The following is a 17,040-nucleotide window of genomic DNA, read 5'->3' on the forward strand; positions in this document are numbered from 1 at the left end:
TTTTAGTGTCTTTGTCATGAAATCTTTGACCATTCCTATGTCCAAAATGGTATTGCCTAGGTTGTCTCCCAAGGTTTTTATAGGTTGGGGTTTTACATGTAAGTGTTAAATCTATTTTGAATTAATTTTTGTATAGGGTGTAAGGAAGGGGTCCAATTTCAACCTTCTGTATATGGCTAGCTAGTTATCTCAGCACCATTTACTGAATAGGGAGTCCTTTTTCCATTGCTTGTTTTTGTCAGCTTTTTTGAAGATCAGATAGTTGTAGGTGTGCAGCCCTGTTTCTGGATCCTGTATTCTGTTCCACTGGTCTGTATGTCTTTTTTTATTTTGGTGTGCTGTTTTATTTACTATTTTGATGTGCTGTTTTGTTTTGTATAGTGTTGTTTGAAGCTGGTAGCATGATGCCTCCAGCTTTACTGTTTTTACATAGGATTGTCTTGGCTATTGAGGCTTGTTTCTGTTTCCATATGAATTTTAAAATTTTTTTTATAGTTGTGTGAAGAATGGCATTAATAGTTTAATAGGAATAACACTGAATCTATAAATTGCTTTGGGCAGTATGGTCATTTTAAGGATTTTGATTCTCTATTCATGAACGTGGAATGTTTTTTCATTTGTTTGTGTCATCACTGATTTCTTTGAGCAGTGTTTTCTAATTCTCGTGGTAGAGACCTTTTACCTCCCTGATTACCTGTATTCCCAGGTATTATATTCTTTCTATGGCAATTATGGGTGGGATTACATTTCTGATTTGGCTCTTGGCTTGACTGTTGTTAATATATGGGAATGATAATGATTTTTGTACATTGATTTTTGTATCCTGAGACTTTGCTGAAGTTATCAGCTTAAGTTTTAGAGCTGAGACTGTGGGATTTTCAAGATATAGGATCATGTCATCTGTAAACAGGAATAATTTGACTTTGTCTCTTCCTATTTGCATGCTATTTATTTATTTCTCTTCCCTGATTGCTCTGGCCAGGACTTCCATTACTATGTTGGATATAGAATGGTGAGACAGAACATCCTTAGCTTGTGCTAGTTTTCAAAGAAGTGCTTCTAGCTTTTGCCCATTCAGTTTAATGTTGACTGTGGGTTTGTCATAGATGACTTATTATTTTGAAGTATGTTTTTTCAATACCTAGTTTACCGAGAGGATTTAACATAAAACTGGTATTGAAAGCCTTTTCTTCATCTATTGAGATAATCATGTGGTTTTTGTCTTTAGTTTGCTTATGTGATGAATCACATTTATTAATTTGTGTATGCTGAATCAATCTTGCAACCCAGGGATGAAGCCTCCTTGATTGTGGTGCATTTGCTTTCTGATGTGCTGCTGGATTCAGTTTGCAGGAATTTTGTTGAGGATTTCTGCATCAAAATTCATCAAGTACATTGGCCTGAAGTTGTTTTTTCTTTCTTTCTTTTCTTTTCCTTTTTTTTTTTTTATTGTTGTGTGTCTGCCAGGTTTTGGTATCAGGATTATGGTAGCCTCAGAATGAGTTAGAAGGAGACTATTCTTCTCAATATTTTGGAATAGTTTCAGTAGGAATGATATTAGCTCTTCTTTGGGCATCTTGTAGAATGAGGTTGTGAATTCATCTGGTCCTGCACTTTCTTTGATTGGTAAGCTATTTATTACCAATTCAATTTCAGAGCTCGTTATTAGTCTGTTCAAAGATTCCATTCCTTCTTGGCTCTGTCTTGGCAGGGTGTCTGTATCCAAGAACTTATCTATACCTTCTAGATTTTCTAGTTTATGTGCATAGAAGTGGTTGTAGTATTTTCAGATGATTATTTGTATTTCTTTGGGGTCAGCGGTAATATCCCCTGTGTCATTTTGAATTGTGTTTATTGGGATGTTCTTTTCTTCTTTAACAGTCTAGCTAGAAGTCTGTCTAATTTATTAATTTTTTTTCAAAAAACTGACTCCTGGATTGATCTTTTGAATGCTTTTTGGTGTCTTGGTCTCCTTCAATACAGCTCTGATTTGGGCTGTTTCTTGTCTTCTGCTAGCTTTGTGGTTGGTTTTCTGCTTCTTTTCATTGTGATGTTAGGGTTTTTTTTTTCTTTTCTTTTGAGATGGAGTTTCACTCTTGTTACCCAGGCTGGAGTGCAATGGCGCGATCTCGGTTCACTGCAACCTCTGCTTCCTGGGTTCAGGCAATTCTCCTGCCTCAGCCTCCCAGGTAGCTGGGATTACAGGCACGCGCCACCGTGCCCAGCTAATTTTTTGTATCTTTAGTAGAGACGGGGTTTCACCATGTTGACCGGGATAGTCTCGATCTCTTACAGGCTTGAGCCACCGCACCCGGCCATGATGTTAGGTTCTTAACATGAGATCTTTCTAACTTTTTGATGCGGGCACTTAGTGCTATACATTTCCCTCTTAATACTGCCTTAGCTGTGTCCCAGAGATGTTGGTACATGGTATCTTTGTTCTCATTATTTCAAATAACTTCTTGATTTCTGCCTTAATTTCATTATTTACCCAAAAGCCATTCCAGAGCAGATTATTTATGTAATTAATTTCCTCATGTGATTATAAAGTTTTGATTTTCTTAGGCTTGACTTCTATTTGATTGTGCTGTGGTTTGAGAGAGTGGTTGTTATAATTTCATTTCTTTTGCATTTGCTAAAGAGTGTTTTATATCTGATTATATGGTTGATTTCAGAGTATGTGCTGTGTGGTGATGAGAAGAATGTGTTCTCTGTTGCTTTTGGGTGAAGAGTTCTATAGATCTCTCAGGTCCATTTGATCCATTTCTGAGTTCAGGTCCTGAAAATCTTTGTTAATTTTCTGCCTCAGTGATCTAATACTGTCAGTGGAGTGTTGACGTCTCCCACTATTATTGTGTGGGACTCAAAGACTTTTTGAAGGTCTCAAGAACTTGCTTTATGAACCTGAATGCTCCTGTGTTTGGTGCATATATATTTAGGATAGTGAGATCTTGTTGAATTTAACCCTTTGCTGTTATATGATTTTCTTCTTTGTCTGTTTTGATCTTTGGTTTAAAGTCTGTTTTATGTGAGATTAGGATTGCAACCCCCTTTTTTTCTGTTTTGCATTTGTTTGGTAAATTTTTCTCCATTCCTTTATTTTGAGCCTATGGGTGTCATTGCATGTTAGATGGGCCTTGGTTCTTTATTCAGCTTGCCCCTCTGTGTTTAATTGGGGCATTTATCCCATTTATATTTAAGGTTAGTATTGGTATGTGTGGATTCGATCCTGTGATCATGATGTTAGGTGTTTATCATGTAGACTTGTTTGTGTGGTTGCTTTATAGCGTCACTGGTGTATATACTTAAGTGTGTTTTTGTAGTGACTGGTAACAGTCTTTCCATATTTAGTGCTTCCTTCAGGAGCTCTTGTAAGGCAGGTCTGGTGGTAACAAATTCTTTCAGTATTTGCTTGTGAGAAAAGGATCATATTTCTGCTTCAACTATGAAGCTTAGTTTGGCTGGATATGAAACTCTGGGTTGAGATTTATTTTCTACAAGAATGTTGAATATTGACCCCCAATCTCTTCTGGTTTATAGGGTTTCTGCTGAAAGGTCCACTTTTAGTCTGATGGGCTTCCCTTTGTAGGTGACCTGGCATTGCTCTCTAGCAGCCTTTAACCTTTTTTTTCATTTCGACCTTGAAGAATCTGATGATTATATGTCTTGTGGTGATCTTCTTGTGAAGTTTCTTATTGGGATTCTTTGCATTTCCTGAATTTGAATGTTGACCTCTCTAGCTATGTTGAAGAAGTTTTTACAGATGATATCCTGAAAAATGTTTTCCAAGTTGCTTATACTCTTTCAGGAATACCAATGAGTCATTGATTTTTTTGTTTATACAATCTCATATCTCTCCTAGGTTTTATTCATTCCTTTTCATTCTTTTTTCTTTATTCTTTTCTGACTTATTTCAGAAAGCCAGTCTTTAACCTGTGAGATTCTTGCCTCAACTTGGTCTATTCTGCAATTAATACTTGTGATGGCATGATGAAATTATTGTAGTGTGTTTCTCAGCTCTATTGGGTTGCTTACATTCTTTTCTATACTGGCTATTTTGTCTGTCAGCTTCTGTAATGTTTTATTCTGATTCTTAGCTTCTTAGATTAGGCTTCAATATACTCCTGCATCTTAATGATCTTTGTTCCTGTTTATATTCTGAATTCTATTTCTGTCATTTCCGCCATCTCAGCCCAGTTCAAAACCCCTGCTAGAGAGGTGATGCAGTCATTTTTAGGACAAAAGGCACTTTGGCTTTTTGAGTTGTTGGAGTTCTTGTGTTGGTTGTTTCTCATCTTCATGGACTAATGTTTCGTCAGTCTTTGAAACTGTTGACCTTTGGATTTTTTTTTCTTTTATCCTATTTGATAACCCTGAGTGTTTGATTATGGTAGAAAGTGAATTCTACCAACTGACTTTGTTTCTGAGTGATTTCAGGGGGCCAACACCTAGCTCTCAGCTCCTGTACTGGGTGGTCTAACTCTGGGGGAGTGGTATGGTACCCTGACAGTGTTCTTTGGCTCCTTGAGGTTAGAAATCCACTGCACCAGGGGGCCAAGGTACTCCTAGAATGCTGATCAGTACACTCTGGTGGTTGGTATCAGCCAAAGCATTTTGTACAGTGGTGGCAGCGGGATCTGTCCTCATTTGTGTGTGCCAGCAGCAGTGGCAGCCACAGCATTGCAGGGTGCATGCTCATTGGCTGCAGCAGAGATGCTAATGGGTATCTGGGTATCTGCCTACCTGGCTCCATGTGGGCACTCATCACAGTGGTGGAGGAAGCATGACTCAGGGAGCAAGGGACCCCTGCTGGCGACTATGCATGCAGTCATACTGGTGGTGGTGTTAGCATGGGGATTATTGCCTGTTTTTAATTGGATTTTTTATTCTTTTTGTTCTTTGTTTTTATTTGTTTGAGTTCCTTATATGTTCTGGTTATTAATCTTTTGTTGGATGGATAATTTTCAAATATTTTCTACCATTCCGTATGTTGTCTCTCTATTTCATTAATTGTTTTATTTGATGTGCAGAAGCTTTTTTAACTTGATATGATCCCATTGGTCTGTTTTTGCTTTTTTCACCTTTGTTTTTGAGATCTTCTCTAAAAAAGATCTTTGCCCAGACCAGTGTCCTATAGTGTTTCCCAATGTTGTCTTCTAGAAGTTTCATAGTTTCAGATCTTATGTTTACATTTTTAATCCATTTCAATTTGATTTTGTATATGGATTTTTGATTTTCATTCTCCTGCATATGAATATCCAGTTTTCTCAGCACCATTTATTAAAGAGACTGTCTTTCCCTGATGTATGCTTTTGGCACCCTTGTCAAAAATCAGTTGGCTATAATAACATGGATTTATTACTATATTCTCGATTTTGTTCCATTGTTCTATGTATCTGGTTTCATGTGAGCACCATGCTGTTTTAGTTACTATAGCTTTGTAGTACAATTGAAAACCATGTAGTGTGATGTCAAGCTTTGCATTTTTTGCTCAGGTTGCTTTAGCTATTCAGTGTTTTGTGGGTTCATACACACTTTAGGATTTTTTTGTAATTAAAGAATATCTGATCAAGATTCTACTGAATCTGTAGATAACTTTAGGTAATAGACACATTTTGACAATATTAATTCTTCAAATTTATGAGCATAGAATATGTTTCCATTTTTGTGTCCTCTTCAGTTTATATTATGTTTTACAGTTTTCTTTGCAAAGACCTTTCACTTCTTCATTAAATTGATTCCTAAGTGTTACATATATTTTCACCTATTGTAAATGTTACTGCTTTCTTGATTATTATTTTTTTTCAAATTGATCACTGTAAGTTTGCAGACACACTATTAAGTTTTGTGTTTTGGTTTTCTATCCTGCAGCTTTACTAAATTTGTTGATCTGAGAATTTTTTTGGTAAAGAAGGCCTTTCTAAATATAAAATTATGATATATACAAACAAAGATAATTTTACTTCTTTCCTTTTTAATTTGGATGCTCTTTATTTCTTTCTTTTGCCTAGTTGCTGTGACTAAAATATCCAGTACTATGTTAAATAAAATTGGCAGAAGTTGCCATCCTAGACTTGTTCCAGATCTTAGTGAAAAAGCCTTACAGTTTTCCCATTCACTGATTGCTCTAGGTTTGTCATATATTGCCTTTATTTTGTTGAGGTATGTTTCTTCTATACAAAATTTGTTGAAGATTTTTGTCATAAAAGGATATGGAATATTATCAAATGCTTTTTTAGCATCTATTGAAAGGATCATAGGCTTTTTGTCCTTGATTCTGTTGCTATCATGTATCACATTTTTTCTTTTTTTTTAATTTTATTATTTTATTATTTTTTATTTATTTTTATTTTTTTTAGGGAGGAAGGGAGGAAGGCAGGAAGGGAGGAAAAGAGGAAGAGAGGGAGGGAGGGAGGGAGGGAGGGAGGGAGAGAATGGAAGGAAGGAAATTGAGCAATGAGAGAGACATTGCTGACCTGGATCTAGAGGTCTACAAGTTGATTTCTTTTTTTTTCTTTTTTTGAGAGAAGGAAAGAAAAAGGAGTGAAGGAGAGGAAGAAAGAGGAAGAAAAAGAGGGAGAGAGAAGGGAAATGTTGCTTTGTTCTAAAAAAAAAAATGGGTATTAATAATGGCCAATCAATGTTTCATTTAAACCTATGAGTAGGTGTGATGTGGTATTGACAAGAATGTATATTTTGTGTATTTAAAGTGGAGAGCTCTATAAATATTTATTAAGTTTACTTGTTCCGGATCTGAGTTCAAGTCCTTGATATCCTTATTAATTTTCTGTCTCGTTGAGTCTAAGTCTCTTCATAGGTCTTATGTATCTGAGTGTTAGGATCATTAGCTCTTCTTGTTGCATTGATCCTTTTACCACTATCTTTGTTGCTTTAAGATCTATTTTATCAGATACGAGAATTGCTACTCCTGCTTTTTATTTATTCATTTATTTTTGCTCTCCATTTGGTTGGTAAATCTTTCTCCATCCCTTTGTTTTGAGTCTTTGTGAATCCTTGCAAGTGAAATGGGTCTGGATGTAACATGCCGTTGGGTTTTGGCTGTATCTTTTGATTGGGGGATTTAGTCAATTTAAATTTAGGATTACTGCCATTTGATGTTAACTGGCTGTTTTATCCATTCGTTGATGTAAATTCTTCTTTATGTTGATGCTGTTTACTTTTTGGTATATTTTTAGAAAGGCTAATACTGGTTGTTTCTTTCTATGTGTAATGCTTCTTTCAGAAGCTCTTGTAAAGCAGGCCTGGTGGTAATAAAATCTCTGAGTACTTGCTTGTTCATAAAAGATTTTATTTTTCCTTCAGTTGTGAAGCTTCGTTTGGCTGGATATGAAATTCTGGGCTGAAAGTTCTGTTCTTTAAGGATGTTGAATATTGGCCCCCACTCTCTTCTGGCTTGTAGGGTTTCTGCTGAGAGATCTGCTGTAAGTCTGATAGGCTTCCCTTTTTTATTAACCTGACCTTTCTCTCTGGCTACCCTTAGTAATTTCTCCTTCATTTCAACCCTGGTGAATCTAATGATTATGTGCCTTGGGGTTGCTCTTCTTGAGGAATATCTTTGTGGTGTTCTCTGTATTACCTGGGGTTGAATATTGTCCTGCTTTGCTAGTTTAGGAAAATTTTCCTGAATAATATCCTGAAGAATATTTTCCAGCTTGGATTCATTCTCTCCATCGCATTCAGGTACACCTATCAAACGTAACTTAGGCCTTTTCACATAGTCCCACATTTCTTGGAGACTTTGCTCATTCCTTTTTATCCTTTTTTCTTAATCTTGTCTTCTTGTTTTATTTCATTAAGTTGGACTTCTACCTCTGATATCCTTTCTTCTGCTTGAACAATTCGAGTGTTTAAACCTGTGCATACTTCTCGGAGTTCCTGCATTGTATTCTTCAGTTCCATCAATTCACTTAAGTTGTCTATTCTCATTAGGATTTCGTCAAACCTTTTTTCAAAGTTCTTAGTTTCTTTACATTGGGCTGCAACATGTTCTTTTAACTCACAGAAGTTTCTTATTATCCATCTTTGGAAGCCTGATTCTGTTAATGGGATGCGCTCGTTCTCGATCAAGTCTTGTTCCCTTGTTGATGAGGAACTGTGATCCTCTTTAGAGGGAGAGGCGTTCTGATTTGGAGTATTCTCAGCCTTTTACGCTGGTTTCTTCCCATCATTGTAAATTTATCCACCTGTCGTCTTTGTAATTACCAACTTTCAAATTAGATCTCTGAGTGGACGTCCAAGTTTTTAATTCCCAGGGCCGAAATACAAGCAGCCCAAAACAGTGGTGTTAAGACTGATGGTGCTTTTCTGCCCAGGAATCTCCAGTCTGGCTTCCTTCTTGAGTCTGTAACAGGTGACTCTGCCTTCCCAGAGCTCCAAACCTCGGTCAGAAGGGGAACCAGTCCCTTTTACTCTGCACCGAGAGCTGCCGTGCCAAGGTGCCGGCACAACCGCTGCACTGGCCACAAGAGTCGCGCTGGCGACCCGTTTGGCTCCTCCAAACCTCGGTCAGAAGGGGAACCAGTCCCATTTACTCTGCACCGAGAGTTGCCACGCCGAGGTGCCGGCGAAACTGGTGTGCCGGCCACAAGAGTCGCGCTGGCGACCCCTGGAACTCCTCCACTGGGAATCTTCTGCTCCATGAGTGACCAAAATTTGTCTGAAAGTGTGGTGTCCTCTCGTTGTCTGAGCTTTCGCTGGGAGCTGCAATCCTGAGATGTTAGCGATCGGCCATCTTGGATTGTTCCCCCAATCACATTTTTTCATTTGCATATGTTGAAAGATTCTTTCATCACTTTGATGAATGCTACTTGATCATGGTGAATGAATGAACTTTTTAATATATGGTTGAATTATGTTGCTAATATTTTGTCGAAAATTTTTGCATCTGTCAGATAAATTGGTCTGTGGTTTTCTTTTTTTGTTGAGTCTGTCTGATGTTGGTATCAGGGTAATTTTTCAATATTGCCTTTTGTCTTCAGAATCTACATAGCACATTAGGTTTATAAGCAATTCTAGCAGCATTTTCTAAAGTAGGTTTTCATACAGTGAACCCAAGCTTGTGGAGATAAATATTAGTATGAACTCTCACTGACCATTAATAAGAAAGTAAATAAGATGTCCTGGACTTGTAGGTGGTTCACACTTAGATTAACCTTAAATACATAAACATATATTTTTTAAAGCATTAAAATTTAAGACACTTTTATGTAATTCAGAAGGTAATGTTACTGCTGAAAAATATTTTGCTCATAACATTATTTTTAAATGTCATTTTAAATGTGAGGCTGAAATGAAATGTCATTTGTAGCAGGATGTTTAACCAAATGGAGAATGTCTGACTGTTTCTCCCCAGAGTTTTGCCTTGAGGGTTAATGTGAAAATTACCCATGACCATAGGTCCTAAGAACTTCTATACCCAGTCATGACAACTTTTCTAACTGAAAGACGTTATACAAATCTAAGCAATCATTCATCCTCTTTCTTGTACTACAATCAAGATTACAAATTATAGTTCTATAACTGAAAGACTCTGGACTCTCATTTTACGTATCCTAACTGACAATGCTAGTGACCCCTATACCCAATTTAGATTTAGAGAGGTTTTCTGCATTCTGTCCAAGAGGAGAATATTCTAACTTCATGTCTACACTGAACCAAAAGTTTAGGACTGGCAGTTCACTCCAGGTTTCTTGGTATATATAAGCTGGTTGGAGCAATGATCTGGGAAAGTTAATGTTAAAAAGTAATTAGACTTAAGCATAAATGTCACTAAGTCTATTATATGTAGACCAATAGTCATTATTTTTCAATCCTATAATTTTTGTTTTTTTTCTGTCTAAGGCTGCGTTTGTTAGCAATATTCTAGAAAATAAGATTTGTGATTTTGGATTACCCAAGAAGAATGGGACAAGGATAATTCAAAACAAGCTAAGCAGTCATTATTACAAGCGGTTAGTACAACAGTGTGCAGAAACTGAATCTAGGGAGCTGAAACAGAACTACATTGAGATCTAGAAGCTATAATTGCTCCATAGAAAGAATGAACTGATTTTGGGAACTTGAGAGTCAAATGTTGTTTCTAGCAAGTGCCAAGGTACCAATGTGACATTGCACACTTTATTCTTTCAAAAATAAGTTTAATCTCTGTTAGGCTTACTCAAATAACTGTACTTACAGCACAATAAAATTCCACTTTTTTCCTAATGGAGGACAACATGAGTTAGATACCTCCAAAATAAACTATATATATTTTTTCAATTTCTCAGTTTCTGCTCTTTGAAAGCTGCGTTTAAGCTATGAATTTGCTTTTGAACATATAATGCCTCCTGGGCATGGTATGGTTGTGTGCTTGGAAAGAAAGTTTATAGAGGAAGGGATGACCACTTCGTATGCATCTGATATCCGGCAGGTGTTTTACTAGAGCTACCATACTTAATTCTTGCAGTCGTCTTGTGACATACACATTATTGGACTCATTTTATTACAAAGAAGAAATTCAGAGAGTTTAGGTGACTTATCCAAGGTTAAAGAACCAAAAAAATAATGCTCTAGGATTTGAAAACTAATAGTTTTCATGGTTTTATAATTATTTCATCAGTCAGAGTTTTATTTACTCATAATTGTTAATTCTCCAAAGAACTTATACTTTTCTACTACCTCTTGCTATAAAAGATGTGATAAAGAAAATATCCCAGGAATTCTTCCTTTCAACATTTAAGTCTGCAACCCTTTTTGACTCTTATGTATTTAGGGCTTGCTATTTCATAATTTGAGAAGTTGGGTCCTTTAGAAAAGATGGCAATATTAACTTGATATTTATGTCTCACTTTATTATCAAAACAGGCTTTGCAATTTCTGTATCATACTTGCTGATGTTTGATACCAAGAGAGGTTTTGTGGGTTCCGTAAGATTATATAGCAAACACAGGGAGGAAGTTAAAGTACAATTCTTCCCAAATCATTCAAAATCCTTGTTTACTTAACAGGAACTTCCTGAGATAAAAAATGATGGATCAATGTGTTAATCATGCATTTTTGGTATAATATTTCTTTCTTTTTTTTTTGAGATGGAGTCTTGCTCCCTCACCAGGCTGGAGTGCAGTGGTACAATCTTGGCTCATTGCAACCTCCTCCTCCTGGGTTCAAGCAATTCTCTTGCCTCAGCCTCCCAAATAGCTGGGACTACAGGTGTGTGCCACCATGCCCAGCTAATGTTTGTGTTTTTAGTAGAGACGGGGTTTCCCATGTTGGCCAGGATGGTCTTGATCGCCTGATCTCATGATCCACCTGCCTCAGCCTTCCAAAGTGCTGGGATTACAGGAGTGAGCCACCATGCCCAGCTGATATTTTCAAAGATCTGGTGGTCAAAGCTTTTGATTAAAAATTAAGAGGTCCATTTATATGGGTGGTATCACTTACGCTGTCTCACATGTAGATTCTGTTGAATATTTTTGGTGGTGATGTTGAAGATATTTGCATTGTGTTGGTGGAAGGTGGAGGCCAGAGAGTATGTGTACTGGTGTAATGTAAGTCTGGAAGGAACTGTGGTAAACAGTTGCTTTACTTATGGTGAAGTTTCTTACGAAAGACTTAAAGCAAGCACTGGAAGTTGTTTCTGAAGACATTTTGAGGTCACTCATTCCCACCCCCCCAACAAAAAGTAGAAGAAGAAGAGAAAAACACCTGTAACCAGTTTTCAGAGCCTAGTGTAGTATAGTATGGTATTACTGTGTTTTTCAGAAAGTGTTGTGTAATAAGAAATATTTCATGGGTAATCCAAAGTAGAGGAGTTCTGGGATAGGAAAGCAGACTGTAGCATGGGGGCAGCCTGGGAGAAATGGGCCAGAAACCTAGGGAATGTTACAGCCCATGGTTGCAAAACTGCCTGTCAGCATTCCAGGAATAATTCATGGTTGTACTCTTAAGCAAATACTTAAGTTTATGGCCTGTCAGGAAAGTGCCTATCAACCACACTATGTAGATATTAACAGAGTTGACAGCTATCTTTTCATTGAAGTCTTTGTCTCTCAGAGTTGAATATACTGTCAACTGCCAATAAATAATAATTATTTCATTTCTGCCAGACCCTGCCTAGAAGTCATGGAATTCAAAAGCAAATATTTGAAAGCCTGAACAAAAGTATAATTGCAGTCATTTGTTGCCGTTCTTTGTAGCTTTTATATATGCAAGGGTTTGTTTCCGGGCTCTTTAATCTATTCCATTGGTCTGTGTGTCAGTTTTTATGTCAGTACTATATTGTTTTGATTGCTATACCTTCGAGATATAATTTCAAAATCAGGAAGTGTGATGTCTCTAGATTTGTTCTTGCTGAAAATTGCTTTAGTTATTTGGTATATTTTGTGGTTCCATATGATTTATAATTTTTAAATGCCATTGGGACTCTGATAAAGATTACAGTGAATCTATAGATCACTTAGGGCAGTATGAACATTTCAGCATTATTAATTATTCCAATCATTGAACACAGATACCTTTCCATTTCTTTGTGTCTTTTCAATTTCCTTCATCATAGTTTTCAAGTTTCTGGTATCCAGACCTTTCATCTTTTCAGTTAGATTTACTCCTAAGTATTTTATTCTTTATGTAGTTATTGTAAATAGAATTATTTTTTCGATTTGTAGTTCATCATTAATGTATAGATACCCAAATGATTTTTTTTTTGTATGTTGATTTTGGATCCTGCAACTTCATTTAATTTGCTTATTAGTTTGAACAGTTTTTGGTGGAGTCTTTAGGGTTTTCTATGTATAAGACCATGTTGTCTACAAACAAGAACAATTTGACTTCCTCATTTCCAATTTGGATGCCTACCATTTCTTTCTTTTGTCTAATTGCCCTGACTTAGACTTCCAGTACAATGTTGGATAGAACTAATGAGAACAGGCATCCTTGTCTTTTCCTGATTGTAGAGAAAACGCTTTCAAATTTTCATAATTGAGTATGATGTTAGCTGCAGATTTGTCATAAGTGGACTTTATTGTGTTGAGGTACTTTCCTTCTATACCTAGTTTGTGGAGAGTTTTAATCGCAAAAGAATGTCAAATATTAGCAAATGCTTTTTTTTCATCTATTAAGATGGTATGTCTTTTGTCCTTCATTCTGTTAATGTGATGTATCACATTTACAGATTTCTATGTATTCTTGAATTCCTAAGATAAATCCCACTTCAAGTTGAATGATTCCTTTAATATGCTATTAAATTTGGTTTGCTAGTATTTTTTGAGGATTTTTGCATCTACATTTATCAGGGATATTGGCCTGTAAATTTCTTTTCTAATGATGACTAATAGTGGTCTAATAGTGTTTAATACTTTCATGTGTTTCATATTGCTTATCAACCTTCTTTTGTTTCGACTTAAATATTAAATAACTCCCATTACTTGTAAGGTAGGTCTAATGGTGATGAAGTTTCTCAGATTTTGTTTTTCTGGAAAATTCTTTCTCTTCCATTTATGAAGGAAACCTTTTCCAAGTAAAGTAGTATTGATAGACAGATTTTTTTTCTTTCAGTACCTTGAGCATATCGTCCACATTCTCCTGTGCCTACAAGTTTTCTGCAGAAAAATCCACTGATAATCTCATAAGGATTCCTTTGTATGTGACAAGTTGTTTTTCTCTGTGTTCAGAGTTTCTTGTCATTTATTCTTTTTATTTTAAAGATTTTAATAGACTTATGTATGTTTAAAATAAAATGTCATGTTCACCAGGCTGATCTCTAACTCTTGGGCTCAAGTGATTCTCCTGCTTCAGCCTCACAAAGTGCTAGGGTTACAGGCATGGGTGTCATTTGATTTTAGTCATATGATTATGATGTGTCCCGGTGAAGGCTTTTTTTTAATGTGTAATCTATTTAGAATCCTTTGGGCTTCATGGATCCTGGTGTTCCGTTTACTCCTCAGATGGAAAAGACTTCTGTTTTGATTTCTTTAAGCTTTCTGCCCTTTTTTCTGCTTCTTATGGGGCTCCTATAATGCATCTATTAGTTTGCTTGGTGGCATCCTGTAAGTCCCATAGGCTTTCTTCATTCTTTTTCATTTCATTTTATCTGTGACTGGAGAATTTTAAATGATCTGTCTTTGAATTCACTGGTTCTTTTTTTCTGTGTGAGTCTGCTACTGAAGCTTACTATTATATTTTTTTATTTCATTAATTATATTATCTAGAATTTGTCTTGTTCTTTTTTGTTAATATGTTTCCATCTTTTTGTTGAACTCATTTTGTTTATGTATTGTTTACTAGATTTTATTTAGGTATCAATCTGTGTTCTCTGGTGGTTCACTGTGCTTTTTTAAAACAATTACTTTGAATTTTTTGTTAGACAATTCTTAGATGTCTGTTTCTTTGGGGTCAGTCACTGAAGCTTTATTTTGTTCCTTTGGTGGTATGTTTCTTTGATTCTTTGTGTTTCTTGAAGCTGTATGATGCTGTCTTCACTTTGGAAGAAGGAGTCATCTCCTTCAATCTTTACTGACTGACACTAGGAAAGAAAAACCTTGACTGGTTCACCCCGTTAGAGATTTTGGGGGTCTTTCAGACCTTTTCTGTATTTAGCAGCACCCACTCTATTCTTCTTTCTTCAAGGAGGTAAGCCTTTAGATTTTGTATCTTCTCTTGATGGTTCAAAGCGAGGCTTAGTGCTAAGAGCCTTTCATTCATTTTCCTTAAGATAGTGTCCTGAATTGTTTAATATAGTATGACTTTTCCCAATTCAGCATAGTCAAGCCAGCTGCTGATAGTTGCTTGCCATCTTTGGGAACTTCCACATGCTGTCTTGCAAAGGCTCAGATGTTTTGTCTGTAGATGTGCATCAGGTACCATATGTAGTAGACAGCAGGACTCTAAACATTTTAGTTGAGGGTCATGGAATCCTGGGAGCAGATATCAGTTAGTTGGAGGAGTCCACAAGGATTGTGGGCAGATATCTTACTGGAGACTGTCATGAACCAGCCAGTGGGATATATGGCCAGTTGTTGAGATATACGTACAGGCTGCCATGGCCCCTACCCCTTTTCCCTGTTCCTAGTGTCCCCTAAGATCATTCCATTTTGCTAATTCCCTCAGTATTCTGGGTGGGAATGAAACAGAAGTGGGTCTCCTGAAAAGGGAAGAAGCTGCTTCCACTTTTCTCCATGAGAGAAATTGTAGGATGAGAGGGAGCTGAGTTATAAGTCACCATATCTTGCTGCACTTGAAAAATGAGTCAAAAGTCAACAAGGAGGCTGGACCTCATGGCTCTTGTCTATAATTTCAGCACTTTGGGAAGTTGAGAATGACTTGAGGAGGATGACTTGAGTCCAGGAGTTTAAGAGCAGCCTATGCAGCATAGTGAAACCCCTGTCTCTACAAAGAAAAAAATACAGGAGTGGTGCACTCCTGTAGTTCCATCTAGTCAAGGGATATAAGGTGGGAGGATCATTTGAGCCTGACAGTTTTGAAGCTGCAGTGAAATATGACCTTGCTACTGCCTACCAGCCTGGGCAACAGACTAAGACTGTATTTATTATTAGTAGTATTAGTATTTTATTATTTTTTGGAGATGGAATCTTACTCTGTCACCCAGGCTGGAGTACATTGGTGTGAATTTGGCTCACTGCAACCTCCACCTCCTAGGTTCAAGTGATTCTCCTGCCTTAGCCTCCCAAGTAGCTGGGACTAAAGGCACACACCACCATGTTTAGCTAATTTTTTTGTATTTTAATAGAGACAAGATTTCACCATGTTGCCGAGGCTGGTCTTGAACTCCTGACCTCAGGCAATCCACTTACCTTGGCCTCCCAAAGTGCTGGGATTACAGGTGTGAGCCCCTGTGTCCAGCCAGCTGTCTCTTCTAAAAAATAAATCAACAAGGAATATTTAACAGCAATAACTATAAAGTCTACATTTCAAGCTAAATGTGTCTTTTATGGGTCTCTCTTGGCACATGGTGACATAGGTAAAGTGAAATTGTTTTTTATGTGCTTTTTAATGCATCTATTTTTGGATTTTGGTGGTTGTTTCACTGTGGTGCTGGAACACTGGAATCTTAGTTGGATTCCTGAGCTCACACAAAGGTATTTTTGACCATGGATGGTTGTTAAAATTGGTGTTTTGGCTGGGACTTCAGGGCTGGGACCTCCTTTTCCACAATCTTGTTGATATCACTGAAACAAGATAATTTGATAATAATTGCTAACATGCATATAGATCTTTATATGTGCCAGACACAGTTACAAATAATTTTTGTATATTAACTCATTTAAAATCCTTACAATAAACTTATGTGGCAGATATTATTGTTTATACATTTTTAAAGATAAGGAAAGTAAAGTTCAAAAGATTCATGTAACTTGCCTAATTTAAAGAAAGAAGATTGGCAGCTAAGATTCATACTTAGATGATCTGATTTTATAATCCATTCTGTTGTCTACCATACTACATGCTACCATGTGAGGAAAATCAGATAAATTATGAAATAGAAAGAGACTGTGTGCAAAAAAAAAATGCCTTGATACAGATGGTGACATTTGAGTTGATAGTTTTATAGCATAAAGGAACAAACCATGTAAAATTCTAGGAGAAGAGCTTTTCAGTCAGAAGAAACAAATGCAAAAGCATCCAGATGGGATGACTGCAACCTGTTTGAATGAAAAGATACAGAGTTGACTAGGGAATAGAGAGAATAGGGCAAGGACCAGATAATGGAGAGCTATACTTTAGAAGGAGATTTCATTCTAAGGGTGCTGCAGTAAAACAGGAAGAATTTGATCAGATCCATAATTTCTGTATGACAAGTGGATTATAAGGGAAAAAGATGGGAGCAGGAAGCTATTGAAGTTATCTGAAAAAGAATCATAGTGGATTAACCAAAGGTGGTGGTTGTGGAAACACTGAAACTTGTCACATTGAGAAAATGTTTTGGAAAGAGTGGTAATAGCAATTAGTGGATTTGGAATGTGATAAAAGAGCATGATGTGTAGACTCTGGGTTTCAGGTAAGAGCATCAGAGTGGATCGTGTTGCC

At 36.7% G+C, this 17,040-nt stretch overlaps 1 protein-coding gene across 5 annotated transcripts in view; it reads left to right on the forward strand.

The window, feature by feature from the left end:
- CTNNA3 (catenin alpha 3) overlaps positions 1 to 17,040 on the forward strand; it is a 1,887,341-nt gene that overhangs the window by 1,175,563 nt on the left and 694,738 nt on the right. The window lies entirely within an intron of this gene.

This window comes from Callithrix jacchus, chromosome 12 (assembly GCF_049354715.1).
Source record: "Callithrix jacchus isolate 240 chromosome 12, calJac240_pri, whole genome shotgun sequence".
In the NCBI taxonomy this organism is placed as follows: Eukaryota; Metazoa; Chordata; class Mammalia; order Primates; family Cebidae; genus Callithrix; species Callithrix jacchus.